This window comes from Macaca fascicularis, chromosome 3 (genome assembly GCF_037993035.2).
Source record: "Macaca fascicularis isolate 582-1 chromosome 3, T2T-MFA8v1.1".
Classification (NCBI taxonomy): domain Eukaryota; kingdom Metazoa; phylum Chordata; class Mammalia; order Primates; family Cercopithecidae; genus Macaca; species Macaca fascicularis.
This window is the reverse complement of record NC_088377.1, coordinates 127,090,359-127,116,916: the sequence shown is the minus strand read 5'-3', so window position 1 is coordinate 127,116,916 and position 26,558 is coordinate 127,090,359. Positions and strand designations below refer to the sequence as shown.

The window sequence follows — 26,558 nt, the reverse complement described above, 5'->3', positions numbered from 1 at the left end:
GTTTTCAATTGGCCAATTCACGTTGTTTATAATATGAAGACAACCCATCCATTAAGCATCCACCATTTTAACGCTTAAGAATAAGGACAATTGATATTCTTGTTTAGAATTTCTAATGCACATGGACGAACATTGCGCCAGGTCAATTTTTTTTAAAGTAGCTTAAGGCATGAGCCATGAAATCAATTTTGTGAGAAGAAAAATCATCTGTTTTTAAAAATGAAAAAGAATAAAGAATTAAAACATTCTCAATCTGTATTTTATTTTATGGTCCACAAGAGAGATTTATTTGATATAATAATACAGTTAGTGTTCCATCCAACAACTAGAACAAAAGGAATAAAAAATTTGAATATACACATAAAAACTCAAGATATTTAATGTGACAAGTATATATATATTTAAAATAATGTTCTTAAAATTCCTTATTGAAAACAATATAAAAACAAAAAGATGTTCATAGAAACAGAAGGCATGAAACCAAATATCAAAGTTTGAGCAAATTAATATGTGAGGCAACTTTGCTAACAATGCATGATTTTCTTGTTTACAATCTACTAAAATATCCTTATATCAACTGAGTGGCAAAACAGGTTTAATATCAGTTGTACTTTAGCATAAACTCAGAAACCTACCGATAGAGTATTACTTTCTTTTGAGCTGGTAGTGACCACAGAAATGTCAGATCATTTCTCTGAATGAAGAATTTTATTCAAGTAACACAAAACTTCTAGACACATTTTCATAATATATTTAATCATTTCTTCATGTGATATTTATAGATAATTTGAGTTTTCTGGTGTAGTTACATGGATATATTGTATAGTAGTGAAGTCTGAGCTTTTAGTGTAACCATCACTTGGATAATGTACATTGTACCCATTAGGTAATTTTTCATCCCTCAGAATCCTCCCTCCTCCCACCCTTGAGAGTCTCCAATGTCTATTACTCCACAACCTGTCCATGTGTACACATATTTAGCTCCCATCTATGAGAACATGCGATATTTCACTGTTTCTGAGTTATTTCACTTATGTATTATATAATATATAACACACTTCATACATGTAACATACATGGAAGGTATGAAACAAAGTAAAGTCATGACACCCTACCCCATTTACCTAAATATTACCTACCCTATATACCAAAGTACCTGTGCAGTCCTCTAGTATCTTCTCTTACCTCCTTGTTACCAATTATTCTGAACTATGTTTCTCTTTTTAAATTTATTTTTAATTCACAAATAAAAATTGTCTATAGTTATCATATACAAAACAATGTTTTGAAGTATATATACATTGTAGAATGGCTAAATCCAGCTAACATATACATAACAATGCATGTGTTTCTCATTCTTAACATTAATATTCAGGTCCACAATCCATTATTAAAAACTCTTAGGACCAGATGTATTTCACATTCAGATTGTTTTTATCAATTTCAGAAAGATTATATAGGGCATATCTTATATATTATGGTTATTCCCAACAGAGTCTAGAGAGAATTCAGTAGTCAAACTCATCAATATATCCCAGGGCACAATGGGTGAATATTTACATCTGCTATAAACAAACACTATGAGTAGCCTTACGTTGTCTATTTTTGCCACCAAACAAGGTTGCATATAAAAACAAACTTTCACACTTCATGGCTTTATGAATTTTGGAATTGCAGCTAAAGAGCTTAGATCTGCTGTTCAATTTATCAAACTTTTCTCATTTAGTTAATCCCTTTTGCATTTTGTTTAAGAAACCTTTCTACTCAGAAATAATAAAGATATTCTTTTAACTTTTTTTCTTACTTGTAAAGTTTTACCTTTCCTAACATATTTAATTTATCCAGAAATCATTTTTGTATTTGAGTGAATTCCATTTTCTTTTCTCCTCTATGGATAAATAACTATCACTGTAAAATTTATAAACTCCATCTCAGTTATATATCTTATTTCTGTATATGAAGAGGTCTATTTCTGGACTCACTGTTGCACTGATCAATTTTTACCTTTGCACTAAGACCACAGTATTTTAATTAGCTTAGCTTGATAGCAGGCCTGGTAGCTGGTAGGGTTATTCTCTTAATCTTATTCTTATTCATCAGGAGTATCCTGGCTCTTCTTGACCCCTTGATCTTCTATTCAAATATTATCATAAACTAGTCAGGTTCCTCAAAAACCCCTTTTGGGAGTATGATTGGATTTGCCCTGAAACTCTCATTTAATTTAAAGAAAATTGACATCTTAGCAATATTGATTTTTCTTAACTGTGAATATGGGCATCTCTCTGCACTTATTTTTTAATGTATTTCAATCAAATTTTATAATTTTCTCTATACTGGCATTGCACATATTTTGTTACACTTATTCCTGAGTACATTATCATTTTTGTTTATACTGAAAATGGTGGCTTTAAAGTTTCACCTTCTATATATTGCTCATGTTTAGAAATACAATTGACTTTTGTTTTTGATCTCATATCTAGTCACTTTCCTAATAAACCTATTTTTATTCTGAGAAACTATCTCTATATTCTTTGGATTTTCCATACAAACAGTACTATTTGTAGATAACAGTTTTGTTTCTTCTCTTCCCAAACATTCATTTTACTTATATTTCATTGACTAGAAATTTCAGTGTAATATTGAAAAGAGCAATAGAAGGAATTATTGTCTTGTTCTTAATTTTAAAAGGAATATTTCCAAAATTTATCATTAAGAATGGTGTTTGCTGTGAATTTTTAATAAATACTTATATTGCTAAGTTAGAAAGGGTAGTAATCATGAGTGAGTGTTTAATTATATGAAATGATTTTCTGCTTTCAGTGAGATGATCAAATGACATTTTTCCTTTGCAAATGTGGGGAAACATTAATTCATTTTATGATGTTAAAATACCTTTACATTTCTGGGATAAATCCAACTTCATCATAATATATTATCATTTTTATACACTGCTAGATTTGGTTTGTTAGTACTGTGTTTTTCATTTTGGCATTGACGTCTGTGAGTAAGATCAGACTATAATTTTTTTGTGTGTTTTGGTATTAGAATATAAGTTGTGTAGAATTTCCTCTTTATCCATTACCTGAAGAATTTGCGTGAGATTAGAATGATCTGTTTTATTTAAAAATTCAAAGAATTCATTGATAAAATTGAACTTACTATTTTTAATATGGGGAGGTTTAAAATTACTGATCTGAATTTCCATTTCTTATTGAGTCAGTTTTCATAGGTTTTAATTTTTCTACAAATCTATCCATTTTATCTGTTTCAAATTTTTTGTTTAAAAATTATGTGAAATATTTTTTCACTTGGGTTTTGTCTTTTTGAGTTAGTAAATTCTGCCACAAGATTATATATATTACTTGTCTATTCAAATAACTTTCTTCCTTCTTTCTTCTCTTCATTATATGTTTTCTATTTCATTAATTTCTCTTATTTATTATCTTTTATTCTATTTTCCTTGAATTTATTTTACTAATTCTTTGTGTAAAATCTTAAGTTGAATGACCAGCAAATTAATTTTCAGGCTGTTTGTACTCTGTCATAAGCATTAAAGGACACACACACATACTCCTTCAAAACATTTAATATTCTTGGTTTTATTTTATGTTAATTTTATTATTATTCAGCTCTAAGCATTTGTTATCCATTACCAAATGGAGAAGACTGAAATTTATTGCTTAATTTTTTATTTCTATCTTAATAATACTGAGATCTATATAACATTCTTTGAAATATATAAAGCCCTAGTCTTTAAAGCTTCAGATACAGTAGAAAACAATGTGTATTCTCTATTGGAAATACAGTTCTATGTGTGCCCATTAGATCAAACTTGTTGATAGGTTGTTCAAATTCTTCATATTATTATATTGTTTCTTCTGATGTTCTAAAAATAAAAATATAGGAGTTTGTGAATCTGTTAATTTTTCTAGTAGTCAGTTTCTCCTGTCGTTCTATCAATATTTTGCTTCATATATTTTGGTATTTAGCTAGACCCATACAGGTTTAATACCATTATTCTTCTGGTGAATTGAACCTCTCACTGTTTATAAACATTTGTTTTATCTTTAAAAATGCCCTGTGTTTTAAGTTTTATTTTATTCAATTTAATACAGCTACCACAGCTTGCTAGCTTGCTTTGCTTGCCTTGCTGCTTTTTCTATGTTTAAATTCACCAAACTGAGCAATGGTATCTTTCCAGCTCCTCAGGAACTCCCTGGTGTTCCCTACCAATCACTACCCCCTGTACCATTGCAGAAGGTAAACATTCACAACTTCTTTATTTTGTTTTGTGGGTTCCTGGTTATCTTTTTTTCCATTCTTTTATGATCAGTCTCCCCAAGTTTCTATATTTCCCTGCAATCCAGTCTGACAATTTATATCTTTAACTCTTAGCAGTTATAGTTAAATTGCTATAATTTGGGGATTTATTAAATTTATATATATTTATGGTATAAATAACTGGTGAATTTAGTTTAATAACATTTATTGTTCTTTGTCTAAGATTATTGTTTATAAATATTTTATGTCTTTAACCTCACATCACGGAAGCAGTCTTAGAACTGGGCATAGGACTTGCTTTAGAAAATAATATTTTAGCAGATACAACACAGCATAAGGACTGAATTATGCTGGTATGTGTCTCTGCTGTAGCCGTTAGAAAAATATCCCTAGGTTAGCCAGCTGGTCCTACAAGGAGGATGAAAGATAATGTGAAGCAGATCCAAAGTACCTAAGTTCAGCAGAGCCCTCAGCAAACCTAAAGATCCATAAACACAGATGCTTATTGTGTTAATCCACTGAGGTGTAGAATGATTTGTTACTAATTTGGTGGCAATAACTAAATGATACTTTCTTATTAATATATGTTTATTTGTTTTTACTCTTTTGACTTTTGTGCTTCTTATCTGTCTCACTATTGTTTCCTTTTCCCTTATGGAAAAAGAAATAATTGAATTTTCTGTCATCTTTTTCTCATTGCAATTCTTCCGTTTGTTTAGAAATTGTGTATTTTATGTCTATTTTTGAAAGACAACCTTAAAATTTTATCATGCATATTAAACAGAGCCTAAAGTCAATCTTTTTTCCTAAAAACATAAGAGCTTCATAATAATTTTATTTCAATCACTACTTCCCAGTATACATACTATTGTTTACTGGTAGGTTAGTTGCATATTTTTAACTCCCAAATTGGGTACTATTAAAATTAATATCTTATACAGGTTATTTTTGTATAGATTTCTTAAAATAGCTCTGCTTTCTTTGCTTGCCACTTTTTCTTGCAGATCTTCCATCTATAGATATATATGTATAGCCTTTATAAATGAAGGTCTTTTAATCATAAATTCTGCCAGTTTTTATTTACATTAAGTATCTTTATTTTATTCTTGTTCTTAAAATCTAATTCTGAAGCATATATAGTTTTTCCAAACATATTAAAAATATTATTCTACTGTATTTTGGCATCTATTATTGAGGTTGAAAAGTCTGCTATTAGACTATTTGTTACTCCTTTATGGGTAATATGTATTCCCGCTCTCTCTGGTTGTTATCCAGAACCTTTCTTTGTCACTAAAAGTTGGCTAAAACTTTGCACAACATGAATTTATTTTTTATTCTGCTTGGGATATATTCTGATTCCCATATGGGTGGACTTCCGTATTTTATCAAGTCTAAAATTTTTTTTGGCCATTGTGCCTTTAGGTATTTCCTAAAATAAATGCACATTAGTTATTTCATTCGGTAATGTCTCCCATGACTCTTAAACTTTCTTTCATATTTTTTATCTCCTACTTCTATGCTGCTTTTAGTGGAGTTTCTTTAGGTCTGTGTTTCAATTCAGTCATTCTCTCTTTACGGCATTAACTCTGTGGTTAACATATCCATTATGCTTTTAATTTTGACTTGTTTTATATTTAGAAATTCTATGTGGATGATTTTCAAATATGCCTAGCCATTTTGACATATTCTTGTTTCAGTATTTTATTTTAAATTTGCCTTTTAAAATTTTTATATAGGTATTCATATTCCACATATGCAAATTCTGATATTTGAAGTCCTTGTTGACAGTTACCTGTTGTTTACTATCCTTTTAACTTTCACTCATAGTGGCTAGTTTCCTTGGGCATTTTTACTACAAACTTGTTTTGTTGAACTTACTCTATAGAAATCCTAAGATTCTAAAATGGGAATATCGATCTCCAGGGATAGGTATGAGAGCCAGAAGACACCACTGACCTAGGATACTTTATCCCACTTTGAGCATCTTAAATTAATATGAGAATCTGAGAATCTCAAGTTCATCTCTTTCACCTTTCTGCTAACCCAGGGCTTATTCTCTACTCCAAAACCTGGTAAGAGATTTTTGACTGGAACAATCCTAACTTTTACCTATGGGTTTTTTTTTCTGTTTCATATTTTGTTTTAATGTTTAATTAATATTTTGAGTTTTTTGATTTGCCATAGAGATTTCCCTTACACCTTAAGAAGAGCAGCAATCCACTAAAAATTCTGTTTGTATAATTACTGCAGGATCAACACATTTAAATGGTTGAGAATTCAACTACCTAGTAAGCAATATTGCTCCAAATATTTTCATAAGATACTCTTTATAAGGATTCAAAACAATTTTATGGAGGATGGTGTAATATTATGAGTATCGAATAAGAAAGCTAAGTTTTAAGTGAGTTATTACTCTAAGGATACAGAATATCAAAAGTAAACATTTGTCAAAACTGAAACCTTGATGACAAAACAAAACAAATTTATCCTGGAGCTCTGACCCAAAGATTCTTTCAATGTAATGTGACATTCTTATTATATCAATATTTTGTTTATATGAAACAAACTTTATTAGAATAATATTTTATATATTTTTAAATTTGCATATCTATACCCTTAAAAATTAAAGGTTTCCTAACTTACCATTTATAATTTTCTCAAATGTTGCAAAGTTTGATCAAATGCATCAACAGGCATTAGGATTTAGTGAAAGTTTAACTTTAAAAATTATTTTTAACTATAACTTCACAGAGACTGAGATAACAAGAAGATAATTTTTTTCCCCGAGTAAGCCAATGCTCAAGAGTGAATAATTTTGAAGCCAAACAGGGATTTCAGTTTCTATATGGAACCTTAACCATAACTTCTCTGGGGAATTTTCCAAGTCTACAAAATAATACCTTAAAATAAATACTTGCAAATCCATAGCACTATTCATGTGAGCCTAAGCATCGTTAAGCCTTAGGTGACATATTCCATCTTGCAGACAGTGATATATAAACACAGAAGCATTAGTGACTTTGGCAATGCCACAGAAGGTCAACCAAAGCTGAGTCAGTAACAATATGTCTCAGAAGTATCTAAAAGGAGAATCAGTTCTAGGGGATTTTCAGGTTTAGAAGATTCTGAAATATCTTAGGAGTGTGGTTCTCCACAAAAACCATCACCAGCGAACTTGATAGAAATGCAAATTCTCAGGTTCCTCTCAGACCTACTGAAACAGAAACTCAAAATGGTACTGTGTTTTGACAAACCCTTCAGGTTACTCTAGTAAATCCAAAAGTTTGAAAGCTACCGCTATAGGAAAAGTAGAAAAGACATGATCTTCTTTCCACCTCCCTGGACCAGTTGCAAGCTGCAATAACTATCAGAGAGGAGATGAGAAGCAGGAATCACAGACTGCAATGTCCACAGATGCTACCAGTTATGTTTCACTATGGAGATTCTTTATAGAACTAGTCCTCGATCTTGAGGCCAGGCTAGGCCAGCCTGCCATTATTTATAAAATAAGTAATTTGCTACTAATAATAAAACAATGACTTTACTATTGATGTTTATGTAAACAGCAATGAGTTGAAGGAGTTCCTTACAATAATGTCACATTGGTCACATATATTATGGCATATTTCCCTAAATACTAAAGAAATACATTAACTTATAGCTGGAGGGCTAACCACTTAAAAACATTATCAGGTTGTCTTTTACATGCTATAGCCAACAGTGAGAAATCATTAACAAAGCATGTGCTAATAGTTTTGGAAATTAGAGATGGCTTCAATACCACCATACTTTCCCAAAATTCAGCATATATCTATAGAATTGTCTTATGTGAACACAATTGTATGCACTCAGCTAACAACCTCCCACAATCTTCCAATGCGAAGTAGTTTGAGTGGACAGTGCAAAACAACAAGAGGTAGGGAAGCAAGCAAGCAACTAATGAGCTGGAAGAAACCAAATTACGCTCTTTTAGCAAGAGGAATAGAGAGCGGGGACAGAGGGTGAAAAAAAAACTGACCTAGCCACACAGCCTGCCCCAGAAAATGCACGTGACATTAACAAGTTTAACTGCGTTTCAGAAATTGGGCAGTATCATCTTAGGTGGGACAACCTCACAGGCAAGTATAGTCAAGGAAGAGAAATGACATTGACAAACACTGGGAGGGTAAGTCAGGAATCAGCAGTATAGGGGAATATACATGAGCATAGAATCACTCCCAGCGCAACATTACTAGGGTCTGAAGGATGGTTTAAGCTTAATTACGCAAGAAAATTTGGGGTTTCTTGGCCAGAGATCAAGTGCCAAAATAGTAAAAATTCAAAGATGTCAATGTTCAAAAAAGAAAATTAGTCCAGGGGCCAGGCGTGGTGGCTCAAGCCTGTAATCCCAGCACTTTGGGAGGCCAAGACGGGCGGATCACGAGGTCAGAAGATCGAGACCATCCTGGCTAACACGGTGAAACCCCGTCTCTACTAAAAATACAAAAAAAAAATAAAAAAAAAAAAAAATAAGCCGGGCGAGGTGGCGGGCGCCTGTAGTCCCAGCTGCTCGGGAGGCTGAGGCAGGAGAATTGCGCGAACCCGGGAGGCGAAGCTTGCAGTGAGCAGAGATCTGGCCACTGCACTCCAGCCTGGGCGACAGAGCCAGACTCCGTCTGAAAAAAAAAAAAAAAAAGAAAATTAGTCCAAACCAGTATATGAACTAAGATTCTATAGAAGGTATTGTAGAAGAAAAGAGGTATTGGCAGAGGACCCAATTGAATGCTATTAAAAATAATTTTTTAGAGGGGAAAGGAGAGAAATGAGAGTGATTACAAGCAAAAGGAATTAAGTTTTTGTTATACACTCTCACAACTCTTTTTTGACTTCTCATTCCCACCTACAAAGATGGTTCTTGTAACCCTCAGCCTCTCCCAGATTGTACATTTTCTATAAAGTACACAGTCAAAATCTGAGAGGAGGCTCTCGATTCCTGAAATTTGCATGTTGAAGTAATAACTTTCAAATATAACAGGGAGATATCTGCTTTCGGCCCTGAATAATTGGTTTTGGACTTACCCTCCCATCACAAACAACTATAAAGCTAGTCACTTTTATCAGATATCAATTAACTGTCTATGTAAGGGATGATCTTGGGCCTTCCTGCTTGGGAGAAGTCCCCTGGACTCAGTAAAAAAGTACTAGAACCCAGCTAAAGAGCACTGGTCTCCATTGCTCAGGAGCTAAGGAGAAATAAATAAAAGTTCAGGGTTGCTGAGGTGACTTTAATTTGCAAGGCAAAGTATTGGAGAAGAGGAAGCTGCACAGAGAACAGAAACAGCAGAAGTTTCCATGAGTTTCTCCATAGGCTGATGGCTGAGAACTATGATGTCTTGCACAGTGAGAACTACTAAGAAGCAAAGCAGAAAATGGCTGCAGTGGGGCTGAAAGCTGAGCAAAAATATTGGAGGTTATCAGTTCTAGGAGCTGCTGGAATTCTGGCCCAGCAAGAGTAAATGGACCTCACTGAGCATTTCAGGCATTCACACAGCTCCCAGAAAGACTGTGCCCTATAGAAAGAGTCATATCCTCAGACACTAAGGGCGGAACAGAAATAGAGCCACCCTAACAAAGTTTTAAAAAGAAAAGCCTGAGAGTGTTAATGAGATATACCGTAATTTGACTATCTGCCACAACAAAATAATAATCTCTAAAGGAAAACAACATTATCCAGACTCTTTACTACATAAAATCTACAGTGTCCAACATATAATAAAAATTACTAGCTATGTAAAGAGCAGATAATTTAACACATAAGAGTTTACAGCTGTCAATAGAAATACCTAAAAATGATCCAAATGTTAGAAATAGCAAAGACTTTTAAAAAACAATTATAAATATGTTTAGAGAACTTGAGGGATGAACATGAGAATGCAGACAGAATCTCAGAAGAAAGAGAAAATTTTAGACCTGAAATGTACAATTTCTGAAATAAAAGGCTTACTGGATGTGCCGAATGGCAGATTATACACAACAAAAAAGACCAGTGAACTTGATGCTAGGTCAACAAAAATTCTCCAGACTGTAGAAAACATGGAAAAAAGGTGGAAAAAAATTAGCTGTGATTTGCAATACATATCAACTAATCTCACAAGGAGAGAATATAGAGTAGCGCAAAAAGTATTTGAAGAAATAATGCAAACGTTTTCCCAAATTTGAGAAATATGTCAGCTTCAGCGAGCTCAAAAAATCCTTACACAGGATAAATACAAAGAAAATCATTCCTAAGCATATCATAAACTGCTGAGGAACAAAGACAATGAATTTAACATACAGTCAAAGAATGATGAGAAAGAGTATCTTAGAGAGAAAAAGTGAAATTGACTGGGACTAAAGTGAAATGATGCATCAGAATTCCAGAAACCATCATTAGGCTTTACATACATTTCATATCCTCACTCATGAAAAAAATCATAAAATCCCCTGTGGTGATTGGGTTTGCAGACGGAGGTCACCCATTATTGCTTTCTGGTTTTATGAAATTTGGAACCAGAGTGTTACACATTTGAAACCAGTGTCTACATATTCCAGCCCAAAGAGCAAATCATGTTCTACAGCAATATTCCCAGATCATATCAAACTAGTTTAATAACCTCAATCTCTATCACCATGTCGCAATATAACTAAAAACTCTCAAGGACAGGAATTTGGGAATTGGTTTACAAAGGGCCACTCTTGTAGTTTTCCTCCTTGTGGCTGGAGATATGCAGCAGATTAACTGCCTTGAGCTGGAAGGAGATTCCCAAATAGTATGAAAAAAGGAGGCCAGAGATTCCTTGTGCTAATAAGGAACCCATTATAGCTGCTAGTGATGGAACTTGTCTTTGTGAATCAGGTCTTAGGGGTGGGATGATACTGCTGTAGTTAATGATACTGACACTGATACAGAGTCCTGCCAGTGTACGGCAGTTCTTCATGGTGCCCTCCATTTTTTTCTTTCTTTTTTTTCTTTTTTTCTTTTTTTCCTTTAAATACAGAGTCTTGCTCTGTTGCCCAGGCTGGAGTACACTGGCGTGATCTCGGCTCACTGCAACCTCCACCTCCAGGGTTCAAGAGATTCTCCTTCCTCGGCCTCCCGAGTAGCTGGGACTACAGGCACATGCCAACGTACCTGCCTAATGTTTGTATTTTTAGTAGAGATTTAGTTTCACTATGTTGGCCAGGCTGGTCTCAAACTCCTGACCTCATGATCCGTCTGCCGTGGCCTCCCAAAATGCTGGGACGGTGCCCTCTATTTTATCAAAGTGGATCTCACTTCACTGAACTGGGCTCCAATGTTTTCATCTTTTAATTTGATTCTACAGCTACCTCTCCACAGTGTAAGACTGGTAAAGCACAAATGCCAGTATTTGTAGCAGTGCCATATGAAGCCTTTTTGTACCCTGAGGCAAAAGGAAAACTCTACACCTATATAGACATGTATCAGCATATGTTTTCATATTTTGAACCAACGGGAACATAGTAATAAAATTTGTACAATCAAAAAAATATATAAGAATATCTAAAGCCCCACTTTTTTTTTTAAATTATGCTTTAAGTTCTAGGGTACATGTGCACAACGTGCAGGTTTGTTACATATGTATACGTGTGCCATGTTGGTATGCTGTACCCGTTAACTCCTCATTTACATTAGGTATCTCTCCTAATGCTATCCCTCCTCCCTCCCCCCACCCACGACAGGCTCCAGTGTGTGATGTTCCCCACCCTGTATCCAAGTGTCCTCATTGTTCAATTCCCACCTATGAGTGAGAACCTGTGGTGTTTGGTTTTCTGTCCTTGTGATAGTTTGCTCAGAATGATGGTTTCCAGCTTCATCCATGTCCCTACAAAGGACATGAGCGCATCCTTTTTTATGTCTGCATAGTATTCCATGGTGTATATGTGGCACATTATTGTTAACCCTCAGCTGTGGGCTGATGGAAGTGACTGGCCCCTTCACATATTAATGTAAGGCCATAAAGCAAGCAAATAACAGCTTGTCTTAAGTTAAAATTTTGATATGTTCACCATATATTTTCTACATATATTTTGATTTTAATATTGCTTTAAAATAATATTAAGTTTGATTACTGAGTTTTGGTGTCCCCTTAGATTTGCACTTGGGAAAAATACCTCACTTACCTCACCCTAATCCCATCCCTGGAGATCGTTGTCTCATAGACAAAGTGCTTGCATCCCTGCCTAATAACCCACTGTAGTCCTTGATTCCAATGGTAGGTAGAATAATGGTCCCCCAAAGATATGCACACTCTAATATTAGAATCTATGAATTTGAATACTTTATGTAACAAACTCTGCAGTTGTGATTAAGGTGAAGGACCTAAGATGGGGAGAGTATCTTAGAGTATTCAGGTGGACCCAATCTAATCAAATGAGTCCTTTAAGGAAGAGAGTTCTTTCTAGCTGCAGAAAACCAGAGAGATAGTAGAAGAACTCAATTTGCCTTTGTAGGCTTTGAAGATGGAAGTAGGGGCTTTGTCTCAAGGAGTGCAGGAGGTCTTCAGAATCTGCAAAAGGCAGATAAATCTCCAGAAAGGAACATAGCCTTATGCCTTCATTTTAGCCTAGTAAGAACCACATTGAACTTCTGCCCTATAGAGCTGTAAGATAATAATTTTGTGGACTTTTAAGCTACTAAATGTGTGGTACTTTGTTATAGCAGCAATGGGAAACAGATACTACCCCTTCTCTCTATATGAATTGCTCATCTCTGCCTCTGGGACTCAGGACCACCTGGATTTGTTCCCCAACAGGTTTTCATATCTTGAAACAGCTAATCTCTAGAAGAACTTGGCATGTTGGTACCTTTTAATTCCCAAAAGAGGTTCACTTCAAATTTTCCAAATCCTTCTTCCAGAAACCTTCAAATTCCTCAAATCAACAGCTTCCCTGCAAGGAAAACAACACCACAAAAAATATTCACATTTTGGAGATCCTGCTATATAGCATTTTCTCTAACAGAAACATTCTCAGAGTTTCTTTCAATTATATTCCTTTAATTTCTAGATGGGTTTATGAGTTATTTAGTCAACTGGAATGCCATAGAAGGCACACGGTGGGCAAGGAATGGGGGCAGTGGGCATAGGATTCATGTGTGATTCATATGAGTTCATTTTATGACTGCATCCCCACATGAACAACCTGGTCTTTTCCTTTAAAATTAAAATATTACCTTTCTTACAGAATCAGTTTAAACCCTGACACTTCATCTCTCAGACAAAATCAACTTAGAGACTGGAGCAGAAACACACCTGAAGTGGTCAGGCTTGGGTGGACTCAACAGGGAATGGTTAGAGAAGGGAGAAGAGACAAAGGAATTAAGAGAGTTGATGGAGTAGGAGATGGGGTGGACTGCAGGAGGCAGGTTAGATCATTAATAACTTAGAACATCACTCCTACAGTTCAACCCTTCAGGCCTAAAAGATCTGAATTAAAAAGTGGGCTCAGTAAAAGTCTAACTGCTCATACAGTCTTTCAGCCTAAGAGAAGGGGGAAACTTTAAAACCCTAAATATTATGTATTGCCATATTTGGTGTTAAGTTCATTCATGAATCGCTCAGGTCACTGTTAGAATGATTCTTACTAAACTTTAAAACATAAAATGTATTACATCAAACTAAAATTTTGCTCGAGAAAGCCTCCATACTCACATACTTGAGTTCTTAACATATGAACTACAACTTACGTAAGTACATAAACTGAAGGCGTAACTTCAGAGTATGCTTTTGTAACAATAGCTGAGTCTCAGCCAATCACAGAAGTCATACTGAACCACTCACAGGCAGCCAACCATGTAAACCTCGTTCAAATAAGGCAAACCCAGAGCTGTAACCAATCCAGCGTTTCCATACCTCACTTCCGTTTTCTGTACGTCACTCTCCTTTTTCTGTCCATAAATCTTATCTGACTATGCCACAGCCCTGGAGTCTCTCTCAATCTGTTTTGATTCTTGGGGCAGCCCAAATCATAAACTGTTTGTTTCTTTTTCCTTGCTTAAACTGTTAAATTCAATTTGTCTAAAGTTTTTATTTTAACAAATGCATCCACAGACTCAATTTTCCAACTGCATGTCTAGGTAGAAAATGGAAAGAACAGAAACAGTTTTAACCAGAAATCATTTGATTTTTAAAAAGGTCTAATAAACATGGCCATAGAAGAGTATCTACAAATTATAAGGGATGGTTTTTCATAATAGAAAATTATATAATGTTGGTTTGATGCAAGCAATTTAGCAGATTGGTTCAAATTTGTCATCTGCACTTTCTAGTTTTAGTGGTTCTCAAATATGTACTCTTATATCCATATGCAAATAAATATTAAGAGTCATCAACAGCTTCTTTGTAATCTACAGTATTTTTTTCTTTAGCTTAAGAACAGGGTCGGAAGATTTAGCAAAATCCGAACTATTAACTAACCGATACCATATCAATATCCTACAGCTCTTTTACTTAAGTGACAGACAATCTTTTCATTTCAATACCTAGAGTCTGAAATAATATCTACGAAAACCCAGAAGTGGTGTGTCCAAAAATTAAATACTTTTTAAAAGCTCTCTGATTAAAAGGAAATTAATTCATTGCACTTTTGTCAAGTTTCAAGCCACATTCCCAAGAAAGGGCAGGGAGTCCTTTGGAGTCCTCAGCAAACACATTTCTTCCAGCCTCTGACTATGGAGAGCAGTTGTGATTCCCAAGGCAACTCAGCATTGCCAAGAAAAACCTGTGTCTCTCATAAATATATGAGCCCTCATTCGCAACTCAATAATAAATAAGCAACTTTGCCTTGGCTGGGAGAAAACAAGGCTAATCTCGGTGGAATTGAATATCAGAAACGAAAGCTATAAATCTTCATTGTTCTTCAATTATTCAACAATCAATCTTCTTCCACACACTTAACAGAAAAACGATGTTGATAAGGTATAAAACAATACAGTCTTACAAAACATACAAACTCCTGTTAGCAGGTATTTTTTCACACTCAATGTATCACACTCTCCCAAGTTTGTTTGAAGAAACTGTGGCAACAAAGCACTTTTTTATCTTTTGACAAATCAATAAAAACAATATAACCCAGCAATTATAGTGTACATGTATATGTTGGATATAAAAGGTTCATGCACATTTTTATTGGCTTTTTTTCTTGTCTTCATCTTATTTTTTTTAATCCATTCTATTTCCTTTGAATTCTATTAACAGGACTGGAGCTCCATTTAACTGGAAACTTGGGCCTGGGGTTCCATTTAATTGGGCACCAGCTCTGCACCAAAACACATATGGAACAAATTATTCTACCTTTTAAATCACTGCAATGTATAAATCTGGAAGAAAATGCTGCATTTTCTGACCCAGGAATACTTTCCCAGAGCTTACAAAAAAAAAAAAAAAGAGCCACTTTTTAAAAAATTATTGAAAAAATGTTCTAATACATCTTCAGAATTTTTGAAAACTTATTTCCATGGAATGACAGCTCAATCACATATGGAGATTTCATTTACCTGGTTTAACAATAATTCCTGTTCAGAAGAGTTTAGTACTGAGCAAAGTGGTCACCAACCTCAAGAGTCTTACACTTTAAAGAAACGATAAAATATATTCAAACATATATTCTTTTTTCTGAAATGTGTTGGTAGTATATTAATACAACCAGTTGTATCTCCAGGATGCCAAGTAATGTCAAGAAAAACTTGCTCTGGACAAAGTTAAATGAGCAAGGAAGACTTTATGCAAGCTATTTTAATAGGGGACAGAGACAATTGTCAAGAAGACAATAACTCTTCTTGAAAGTCTAAAATGTAGCAAAGCTGAGGGAAACTTTAAGGCTGTCTTGGTCAATAAACAAGAAAAGGGAAACTAACACTGAAAAAGTTACTTTTGAGCAATATTTTATTAAAAGAAAAGCATACAACTTCCTTGAAAGGAACGGGAAGCTGTCTGAGGCTGAGGTGGTGCTCTGCCAGGAGCAAGCTGACAAGTCTCACTGGAGTGCTGGCAAACAGAGCTTGGGGGCCAGAGCAGGAGCCTGAGCTGGGACGAGGCTGGCCATTCATTCCAGGAAACCAGGGGGTGGAGGGCCTTGATGCCTGTGATTAAGAGTGTTAATTTGGCTTGAGAGGTAATTGGGCATTGGCACAGGACTCAGAAAGGGGAAATAATGCAATCAAAGAGGCCTGAGGAAGATGCTTGTGACACCTGTGAGGGAATTGAGGCTACAGAGACTGAGGCGGGAAGACCAATAAGGAGGTCATTATCCTGCTGCCTGTACCATTAGAGTGCTACATCTCCCCACTAATCCCCACTCTGTCACTTTTTCTTCAGTGAAGCACTTCTCCTGTCTCTCTCCTTAATTATCTTTTCACAATCCAGTCCCTATGACCACTTTTTAAAAAATCAAACTGCCCTTCTTGTTTCTTTGAAATCTCTCCAGAAAGTACACTTGAACCATAAGATTTAAGATGTAATTAAATCATCAGATCTATGAGGCAGAAGATGTGAAGCAATAATTAAGACAGTTTCCTAAGTTTGCCTGATCATAAGACCCAAGTAGGGATGTTTAAAACATGTGTTTAATTTCTTTTTTTCTTTTTGAGACGGAGTTTTGCTCTTTGTTGTCCGGGCTGGAGTGCAATGGTGTGATCTCAGCTCACTGCAACCTCCACCTCCTGGGTTCAAGCGATTCTCCTGCCTCAGCCTCCTGAGTAGCTGGGATTACAGGTGCACACCACCACGCCCAGCTAATTTTGTATTTTTAGTAGAGATGGGGTTTCACCATGTTGGTCAGTCTGGTCTCGAAATCCTGACCTCAGATGATCCACCCACCTCAGCCTCCCAAGTGCTGGGATTACAGGCATGAGCCACTGCGCCCGGCCTGGGGTTTTCTTTAAGCATAACTTCCTAGGCTCCACTTCACACTCACTGAAACAGTATTGTCCAGTAGAGGGGTATAGCAACTTGTCTTTTCAGGAGAGTACCCCAAATGATAGCTATGATCTGACAGTTAGGCAATGAGTTAGTAGCTGGCAATGTCATGAGACTTCATGAAAGGGGTAAGTTTTTAATGAGTTGATTTTAAACTACTTTCCTCTCCGTTCTGGTTCCTGATGGCACTGCTTTATCAGGCTAATGGTGAATGCTTAAAGAATGACGTTGCCTGGAAAACTGGTAAAACCAGACTAAAGTATGCTCCTGCCTACCACTGGCTTGGTTAAATGAATGTAATCAGAAAAGAGGAATCCGCGGAAATGTGAGAAAAACTACACAAAGCAACAACATTGGGAGATGAACCAGAAGCTGACCATGAAAATGAGACTCTAGACACACAGTCACTCAAGTGCTTTTTCAAAACTGAACTTCCATATCTCTTTGGCCCTATCCTAGTATGGAAGGACTGTAGTAGATAAACCTCTGAATGAGAAAATGAATATTATGCTGTACTGATTCTGCCAGTTTATACAGCTGTGGACCAAGTGAATCAACAGTGATGTGCCTTTAAAAATTGAACAAACATGAAACAAAATGTCTTCAGGAAATAAGATTTAACCTGCAGGTTTAACTAGCCCCATTTTCCCCAAGAAAAAGAGCCATAAAATACGTATCTGGAAACTTCATGGAAGCCAGTTAAAGGAATTTGAAGGAAAAGCTGAAGGAATCACATGGAGTCCTGCATGAAATGATGGGACCACCTAGTGTCATCTGAATTTTTCCACTCTAGGGTTTCTCATCACCCAGTTTCCTCTTGCCTATGGTATATGACTAGTGACTGAGCAGAGGGCTGGGGAGGAAAAAAACATCCATTTCTATTTGGGATTTGGAGTTTGGGTGGAAGTAGAACAAGATTACAACTGTCACCAGGATCTATTATCTTCTGGTAAGCTCTGGAAGGACCTAGTGCTCATCTGACTGTTCCTAGATCCTTCTTACCAAGACTGTTATTCAGCTAATCCAGATGTCCTGCTGAAATTGATTATTTTTTCAACCTAGTGTCTTCTTTTGGTCAAAACCCTTACCTAATTTCCAAACTCTGCAAAATTATAACCAGTCTCTGCAAAACTTTTCGTGTCAAAAGTTCTTACTCTCTAAGCAGTTGGGGGAATTATTTGTGCAAGGTTCATGTACAGATCTACGTGCCCTAGGCTAACAACAGCTAGAGAGCCTTTAAGATATTTAATTTGCTTTCCAAATGCAATGAAAATAAAGTTTTTTAAACATATTTTCCTCTTTTATTGAAAGTATTATTCTGAAAAGAAGACAAAGGAAACTTATAGGTAGAAAAAGCAAATAGTACAGAAAAAAAGAAAGCTAGAGAAGACAGGGTTTCAGTACTACAATCCAGTATAGATAAATTCTAGAAAATATTTTTAAGACAGTTTGAATATGGATACACCAGAAAGAGAAAGAAACAATAGAATTAGCAAGAATGGTGAAAGAAGAAAAAAAAATGTGTCTTTCGCATAATATGCTCATTTATCACAATACCTTCTGATCCCTTGTAAGGATTCCATGTCCTGTTCAATGCCTTGATGCTAATAGATCCTAAATGCTAACCTAGGAGGCAGACTTTACTCAAACCTTTGCTTTCGGTAGTATAATTAAAGCAAATATAATGTTTCATTATATTTTTAATAAGCCACTATATATATTGATTTTGAAACATGCTTATAAAAAAGTCACAAGCAAAATTAAAATGAAAGTGACAAACTTGAAAAAATATTTTTTAAATTAATAAATACAGATATCCTTAATATAGAAAGTGTTAATTATTAAGAAATGTTATTATGATTCTGGTCAAAATACAGACATGAGCAGATAATACTCAGAAGAAAACTACCAGTGACCTATTCAATCTCATAGTAATTTGCAAATTAAAAAATGAAATACAATTCTTTAGCAATAATATTCAAGACTGGTCATAATATTCAAGGTACAGAGATAGGCTTTCTATTTCATACCTAGTAAAAGTTTAAATAAGTATAATTTTTGTGAAAAGTTATTTGTAATATGCCCTGAAATGTAGAGCTTTCAGCTTAGTAAACTACTACTAGAATGTTATTAAGCACAATAAGGGCTATGAAATTATACACTCACAAGAATAGTTATTACAAAACTATTTGTAATAACAAAAAACAGAAATAATCTATTTTTCATGAGGAAAGTTTTTAAAATGAGTTTGTAGAAGATTTAATAAACTGGGTAAATATATGATATTGTTTACACAAGTAAATACAATTTTAAATGTATGCCCCCATATAGTTATGAATCTAATTATGTGTTTTAAACTATATTTACCAGGATCTGTTTCTTTGTGAATATGTACTTTGGAAATCCCCAAGTGTTTGAATATTTCAATGGCATTTAATTTTCCCCCAAATTCAGTTTTTACAGTGCTTGGAACTTATTATGTTGATGTGTGCATAATGTGGGTGTTTGTTTTTGTATTTTTTTAACTCATTTAATCACAGGACCAAGTCACTGCCAGATTCCATTATCTATTTTTAATTGGCCTAAAACTTTGATTTTCAAATAAACAAGCATTACTTTATCATACCCTTTGAAACAGCCAGGTGGGAGGGGGTCTCGAAAAACCTCCAACCAGCCTGGACCCTGGGGTGGAGCCACGGGAAGTTCACGCCATTTTCAGCCAGGAGGAGTCAGGCCTCTCCTCTTTCTGTGTGGACCTGGGATTTGAACAGCCAGGCAGGAAGTGCTCTACCAGGGACTCTGGCCTACCAAGAATCCCTGTTTCCCCTTTTTCTTCCTTTTCACCTGATAAAACCCTAACCATTCAAATTTTCTGCAAGCCTCAATTTTCTTGGGCATGGGACAAAGAACCCCGTCTTTAGCTGAACTAAGTCCTTCAACACCTTCACAATCCCTTCACCTTCCTAGCACCAGATGCTGGTTTTCTTTTCAGGATGACTTTTACAAATAAAAATAGTTTTACTTACTTTATAAGAGTAAGAGATTTGGAGAAAAAAATAAAACTTCTCTCACATGCAACAATGTTGGGGTCCGTGCCAGGGGTGGTGGAGAATGAAAGAACACACAAAAGACAAAGACACACAGAGAACATGGCGGCTGCGCTCAGAGCCTCCGCCTCACTTTATTTATACTGCATAAACCCCACGTCAGCAGAAAGAATGCAATGCAAAACAAACTTTCTTTTCCCAGATGTACCTTCTACTCAGTTCTTTGTTTCTATGCTCTTCCTTATCTGCCCGCCTTCTTGGCGCCTACGGGAGTTCATTAAAAGTTCAATTGGAGATACTGTCCTTGAGCCCTATCTATTCTCAGCATACTGTTTTCAAAGGCCCCTGCACAACAAACTTTAAATTATTCCAGAAAAGTGAAATCCTGAGTCTTAAATCAAATGCAGAAGGTCTTCTGAATAGAAATATTCATCAAAAGGGGCTGGGAGATGCAAATTATGTGGTGGTTACCTGGGTCAAATGAGTAGTGAAAATTTAATTTATACATTTTTTAAAGTTTGATTAACATATGTTGTATTTATGATTATAATGTAATTAAATTAATTATAAGCATAAAACAACCTTGTTTCTGATTCTAGAAGGCAGTAGAGCTTAATGGTCAGGGCACTAATTCTAAAGCCCAGTGGGCTGGTTCATACCCTGCCTCCATTGTGACTTCTTGAATAAGTTATTTATCTTCTCTGTGCCTCGATTTTCTCATCTGTAAAATATGGATAATCGCATCACCTACATCATTGGGTTGTTGTGACAATTACATAAGTTACGTGAAGCACACAGAACAGTGCTTGCCAAATAACACTGTATAACCAAGTATGCACTATAATTATTTTGTTCTGAATAAATGTGTTCTAGAATGTTCTAAAAACTAAATGATCTAACATTTTAAAGTTAGAACAAATTTTGGAAGATAGAGGTTTTCAAGGATTGGTTAAAATTTGTACCACTGTCATTTACGTGGCGTTTACATTGTGCTAGAGACTACCCTAATCATTTTATTCATTTACTTCTCACAGAAAATTTTGAGTTATATTTCATCACCATCATTTTATAGACAAGGAAACTGGATAAACACAGAGGTTTAGAAATCTGTCTAACTAGGTCACAGAAGATGGAAGAATAACACCAGAATTCAAACCCAGGCCTTCCTGCCCCCAAGATTAATGTTCCTAATTATTGTGGGCAATTAAGATTTGTGATAAGTATACTAAACTAGTCCTAGCTATAACTAAAATGTGTATTCTTCAAAATTTTGTCTGAATATTAGTAATTAGAGATCAATTGATATTCATGCTTTGTTATTTCAGTAAAGAGGTCATCTATTATAATCACTGAATGTGAGTTATGCCTATGAAAAATCTAGTTGTTTACACATTACTGCATAATCCCATCACCACTATTTCCATGGCAACTTTTACCAAAAGGCAACGCCAGGAGAAAATAAACAGTCTCTCATGGCTTAGTTTCACAAGCTTAAACCTATAAAATCATGAGAGGATATAAAAATTCCAATGATAGAGTTGCTGCTGCAAGTGTGCAAGTTTGATGTTGTTGCTCCTTATATTCTGATGTAACATTTGAAGTATAGTACAGACAATAAACTTGGTTCAGTGACTTGAATACTTAGGTAGTCTGACTCCAGTAAACTGAATGTGTATTGAGAGAGCCCACTAATAAGTGTTCAAGATGAAAAATATTTGAGGCCCTGTTTCTTATTCTGGCAATTAATGAATGGGAAGCTCCACTCCCTATCCCCAAATATGTGTGGATTAACGGGGCTTCAGAATTAAGACATAGAGAAGGAAAAGTTGCCATATATTACTTTAAAGGGTTAACGAGCAGTCCGGGAAAAGATGTTCACCTTAGACGTCAGCAGCACCTCTCAAGATGTGCCATGTATTCTAACGAAGATGTTCTTGGAAAACTCTTTACTAAGAAAAGAACTAGCAAAGAATTGACAAAGCCTTGAAATTATCTTGTCCCTCCTACAAATCACAAGCTCTTCATTAAAGGCATCAGAACACGTTCTAACGAGGAGTTTTCAGCTTAAAGTGGTTGTTCTGCCATTCTGCCACTCTCCATGTTAAGGCCATTCCAGGGAGGGTAGATTCTGTGATTAAGGTGATTAAGGTAATCAGCCAGGCTGACTCAGACACTCAATCCAGCTGCTGCCAGTGGACCTGCTGGTAATCATCAGAAGAGTATGCGTTGGAGGAGAATTTCTCTCTACAAGTACTCTTGGGTTTGTTAAAGTTGAAACTAAGTTGGACAAAGAACTGTGCTTGAAAGTTTCCAGCTCTATAAATTGTAAGTTCCATAAAATGTATCCCTGACTAACAGTCCCCTGACCACATACCAGGGGTTATGCTTCTGGAGTCTGTACCCCTTTCTAATAAACTGCTCTGGACACAATGAACACTGAATTAATTGTTATAACAGGTTGATGGATAAGGTGACAAAAAAAAGAACTCCATCTTTAACTAATGAAGGTCACTTAAATCTTATTTTTCTATCACCAAGGCCACCATCTTGGAGATATGACTCGACGGTTGATTAAAGCTGCCACTCCTTGAATTTTTTTTTTTTTCGTATCAAGTTCTGTGCTATTCACTAGCCATATTGAAAAGGTCCCTCTTGCTCAAAATTGTTAGTTCTTGTACCATGCTCTTTTCCTGTCCACCCAGATATTCCTACCTGTGGGATTTGATTTTTAAATTTTAGAGCTGGAAAAAACCTGAGAAATAATTTGATAATTTAGTTAGTTGCCTCACAATGTAGGTCCTTGTTTCCCAGTAGATGTGAGCCACATGTGGCTATTTACACGTAAATTGATTAATTAAATTTCAAATTCAGTTTTTCAGATGCACCAGCCACATCTAAGGTGCTTAATACTCACATGCAACTATTGTCTGCCGTATTGGACAATACAGATATGCAACATTTCCATTATCAGAGAAAGTTCTACTGCATGGTAATTGACATAGACTAGTGAGGGTGCCACTGATGCTATCTAAGATGATTTACAAGGATTTTTTAATAGCTATATATTACTTTAATATGTATTAGGTATCATATAATTTACAGGTCAAAGCTCTTGTTTCATAGATATTATTGCTTAGGATAAGGATTGAAGTTTAAAATAAGAGTTGGTTCAAAGAAAATTCTACCACGGTTACTAAGATATGACAAAATTTTGAAGATGGCAGGTAAATGAGTGAGGCTTGAGAAACTGGAGGTTTGATTTTTAAAATAAAAACGGGAAAGAATGGGTAGAGCTTCCAGAAGGCCACAAGTGTTATCCTGGAACATTTGTCTCCTCCTAACAAAGATTATGAAAAAGTGATGAACACTTAGACAAAGAAGGGATTCAGGAGGGTTGGGGCAGAGGAATGCACACAGGGGAGTAGCCTAAATAAGCTGCGTGGGCCGGGCAGCATGAGGGCAAGGAGTCAGAAAGGCCAAGTGCAGGCATGTCAGGCACTGGGGGAAGGTCCCCACAAAGAGAGACAGTGCACCGCTCCAGTTGGGAAAGTCCAGAGTCTCAGAAAATCATTACTCACATTTATTTACAGAGTTTGAGTAATTGTGTGTATAGTGAATTTCCGGAGAGAACACATTTCAAAAACTCTTGAAACTATAATCTTCCTCTCTATTTTCACTGGCTGCAGTAGAAATTTTATTAAAGAAGATTTGGGTAGAAAAGTAGAAGCAGTCACAGTAAAATATTATTTAATCTTCTAAGTAAATTTTCAAGCCTACTAATCCTTGAGTTATTCCAATAAGATGTTCCCATCTTGCCACCACATGTTGGGAAGCTATAGGTGCTGATGGTGCTGCTCTAGTGATCTTTGAAGCAATCACAAGTGTTCATTACAGGGTCAGCATGGTGATAGGAGAGGCTGGAACTCATTCGTTTTATTTCACTTTGCAAATCTAACATCCCTGGTAGAATATTCAGTACTTTTTTAGACAGATTCAAGAGTCCAAAGAGCCCAAGGATCAAACTGATAGTGTATATCTAGAGGGCAGAAACAGCATCTTCACACAGCAAAAGAGAGCAAAAGTGGAAGAGGGGAGGCATCATCCTGGGGAAACAGACAAATGGCAAAAGCAAGGTAGTCCACACAGAAGAGGCTGGCAAAGCTGTTTTGAGTGCTAAGACGTCTCCCTGGGAATTTTAGAACTACTTGGGTGGATTATGGGAGGAGAGAAAGTGAAATGTGAGGTATAGCAGTTGTAAAGAAGGTGGTAGCTGGCCAGTGAAATCTGGTTATAAATGCTAATATAACCTCATTTGTCACCGAAGACTATACATCCTTGAGTTGCTTAAGTTGCACTTAATATACATATCTGCTGTTAATCTCACACAAACCCTATGCAAATAGTATTGCCTGGGAGATACTGTTGCTATTTCACACTGGAGAATCCGGAGATTCAGAGGGAGTATATTATTTGATTTGGTCCACCCCAGAGATCTTCCTCACAGATCCAAGTGATTCTGAAGCCCATATCCTGTCCACTTAATTGCACTGCTACTTAAATGAACTAGAACTTTCAGTTTCAGGAAGAATATGGAAGGTAAGGTAGCCAGCACAGTAGTTAAAAACCTTGGGTGGTTGGGCTTAGGCAGCACTCAGATTGCCTTTTACCTGGAATTGGTTCTGCTTTCTGTGTGCAAGCACATGAAGGTCCCCTCTAGGTCTGAGGATTGCTATGAAAGGGCAAACATCCAAAGAACTGGAAGATCTTAATGCCTGCTTCTCCCCCTAATACTTCCAGGAAATCCTCATCTCTACAAATGTACGTAAGCTGAGCTCCTTCAACGTTGATAGTACCTATTTTAAAGGGACATCAATGGGTTGATTTATGACCTTCCCCTAAATTCTTATGTTGAAATTGTAGACCTCAGAATGTGACTTATTTGAAAATATGATTGTTGCAGATATCATTATTTAAGTTAAGAGGAAGTCATACTACAATAGAGTGAACCTGTAATCCAGTATGTCTGGGATCTTTATGATCAAGGGAATTTTGGGCACAGACACAAAGGAGAACAGCATGTGAAGATGAAGGCAGAGATTGAAGTGATGCTCCTACAAGCCACAGAATGCCAAAGACGGCCAGCAAACCACTAGAAGCTAGGAGTGGGGCAGGGAGCAGATTCTCCTTCACAGTCCATAGATGGGAATCAACCCCACTGACAGCTTGATCTTGGAATTCTAGCCTCCAGAACTGTGATACAAATTTCTGTTGTTTAAAACAGGCAGTTTGTGAAACTTTGTTACAGCAGTCCTAGCTAATTAACACAGCAATCAAAACACCCAATCTGACTTTTTTTTAAGGGTGGATACTCTTGGTGAGTTTAAGGGAGCAAATTCTCATAAAGTGATTGTGGTAAGAAAGGTCTGAGCAGCCTGAGGAGAGGAGGAAATCTGTAGAGAAAGTTCACAGGCTGGCTTCTCAATATAGACTATAAGTCGGTTCCCATACTGCTGTAAAGAAATACCCGAGACTGGGTAATTTATCAAGGAAAGCAGTTTAATTGACTCACAGTTCCACATGGCTGGGGAGGCCTCAGGAAACTTACCATCATTGTAAGCAGCAAAGGAGAAGCAGGCACATTCTTCACAGCACAGCAGGATGGAGCAGGTGCAAGCAGGGGAAATTCCAGATGCTTATAAAACCATCAGATCTCGTGAGAACTCAGTTACTATCACAAGAACAGCTTGGGGGAAATTGCCCTCATGATCCAATTACCTCCACCTGGTCCCACCCTTGACACATGGGGCTTATGGGGATTACAATTTGAGGTGAGATTTACGTGGGAACACAGCTAATCCATATCAGTATATCTGAATACTTCACAATTTTGCCTAAGCCTTCCTTGGGTTCACACACACACACACAAAATTGATTAGACCAAGAAGACGATTTTTCAGGTATCAGACCAAGAAAAGGCTAAGATAAATAATACATAGTTTGGGCAGTTTGAGATTAGGAGAAAGTGTGTGATTCATGGTTATTAGAATAAACTCTGCTATAAGCACCGTGGTTTGTTTTTGTTGTTGTTGTTGTTTGTTGTTGTTGTTGTTGTTGTTTTTGCCTCTACTTGTTGTCTAAAACATGATGGATTATATTCACTACTCTCTAGTTGATACCTTGATGTAATGTTAGCATTTGGTCTGAGTCAGAAGTTAATATGGTGTGGGCAGAGGGCCCAGTTTTGATCTCTTTAAGGTAACTAATTTTATCTTTTTAG

At 36.0% G+C, this 26,558-nt stretch overlaps 1 long non-coding RNA gene across 6 annotated transcripts in view; it reads right to left on the bottom strand.

The window, feature by feature from the left end:
- The window catches only part of LOC102131474 (uncharacterized), a 183,116-nt gene extending 157,164 nt beyond the window's left edge, over positions 1–25,952 (bottom strand). For all 6 annotated transcript variants that reach the window (XR_010585778.1, XR_010585776.2, XR_012433225.1 and 3 more), the window contains exons 1-2: positions 25,887–25,952; positions 13,126–13,209 (exon numbers count right to left, since the gene is read on the bottom strand). This is a non-coding gene — a long non-coding RNA (uncharacterized lncRNA). The remainder of the gene's footprint in view (positions 1–13,125; positions 13,210–25,886) is intronic.
- Positions 25,953–26,558: the final 606 nt, after the last annotated feature.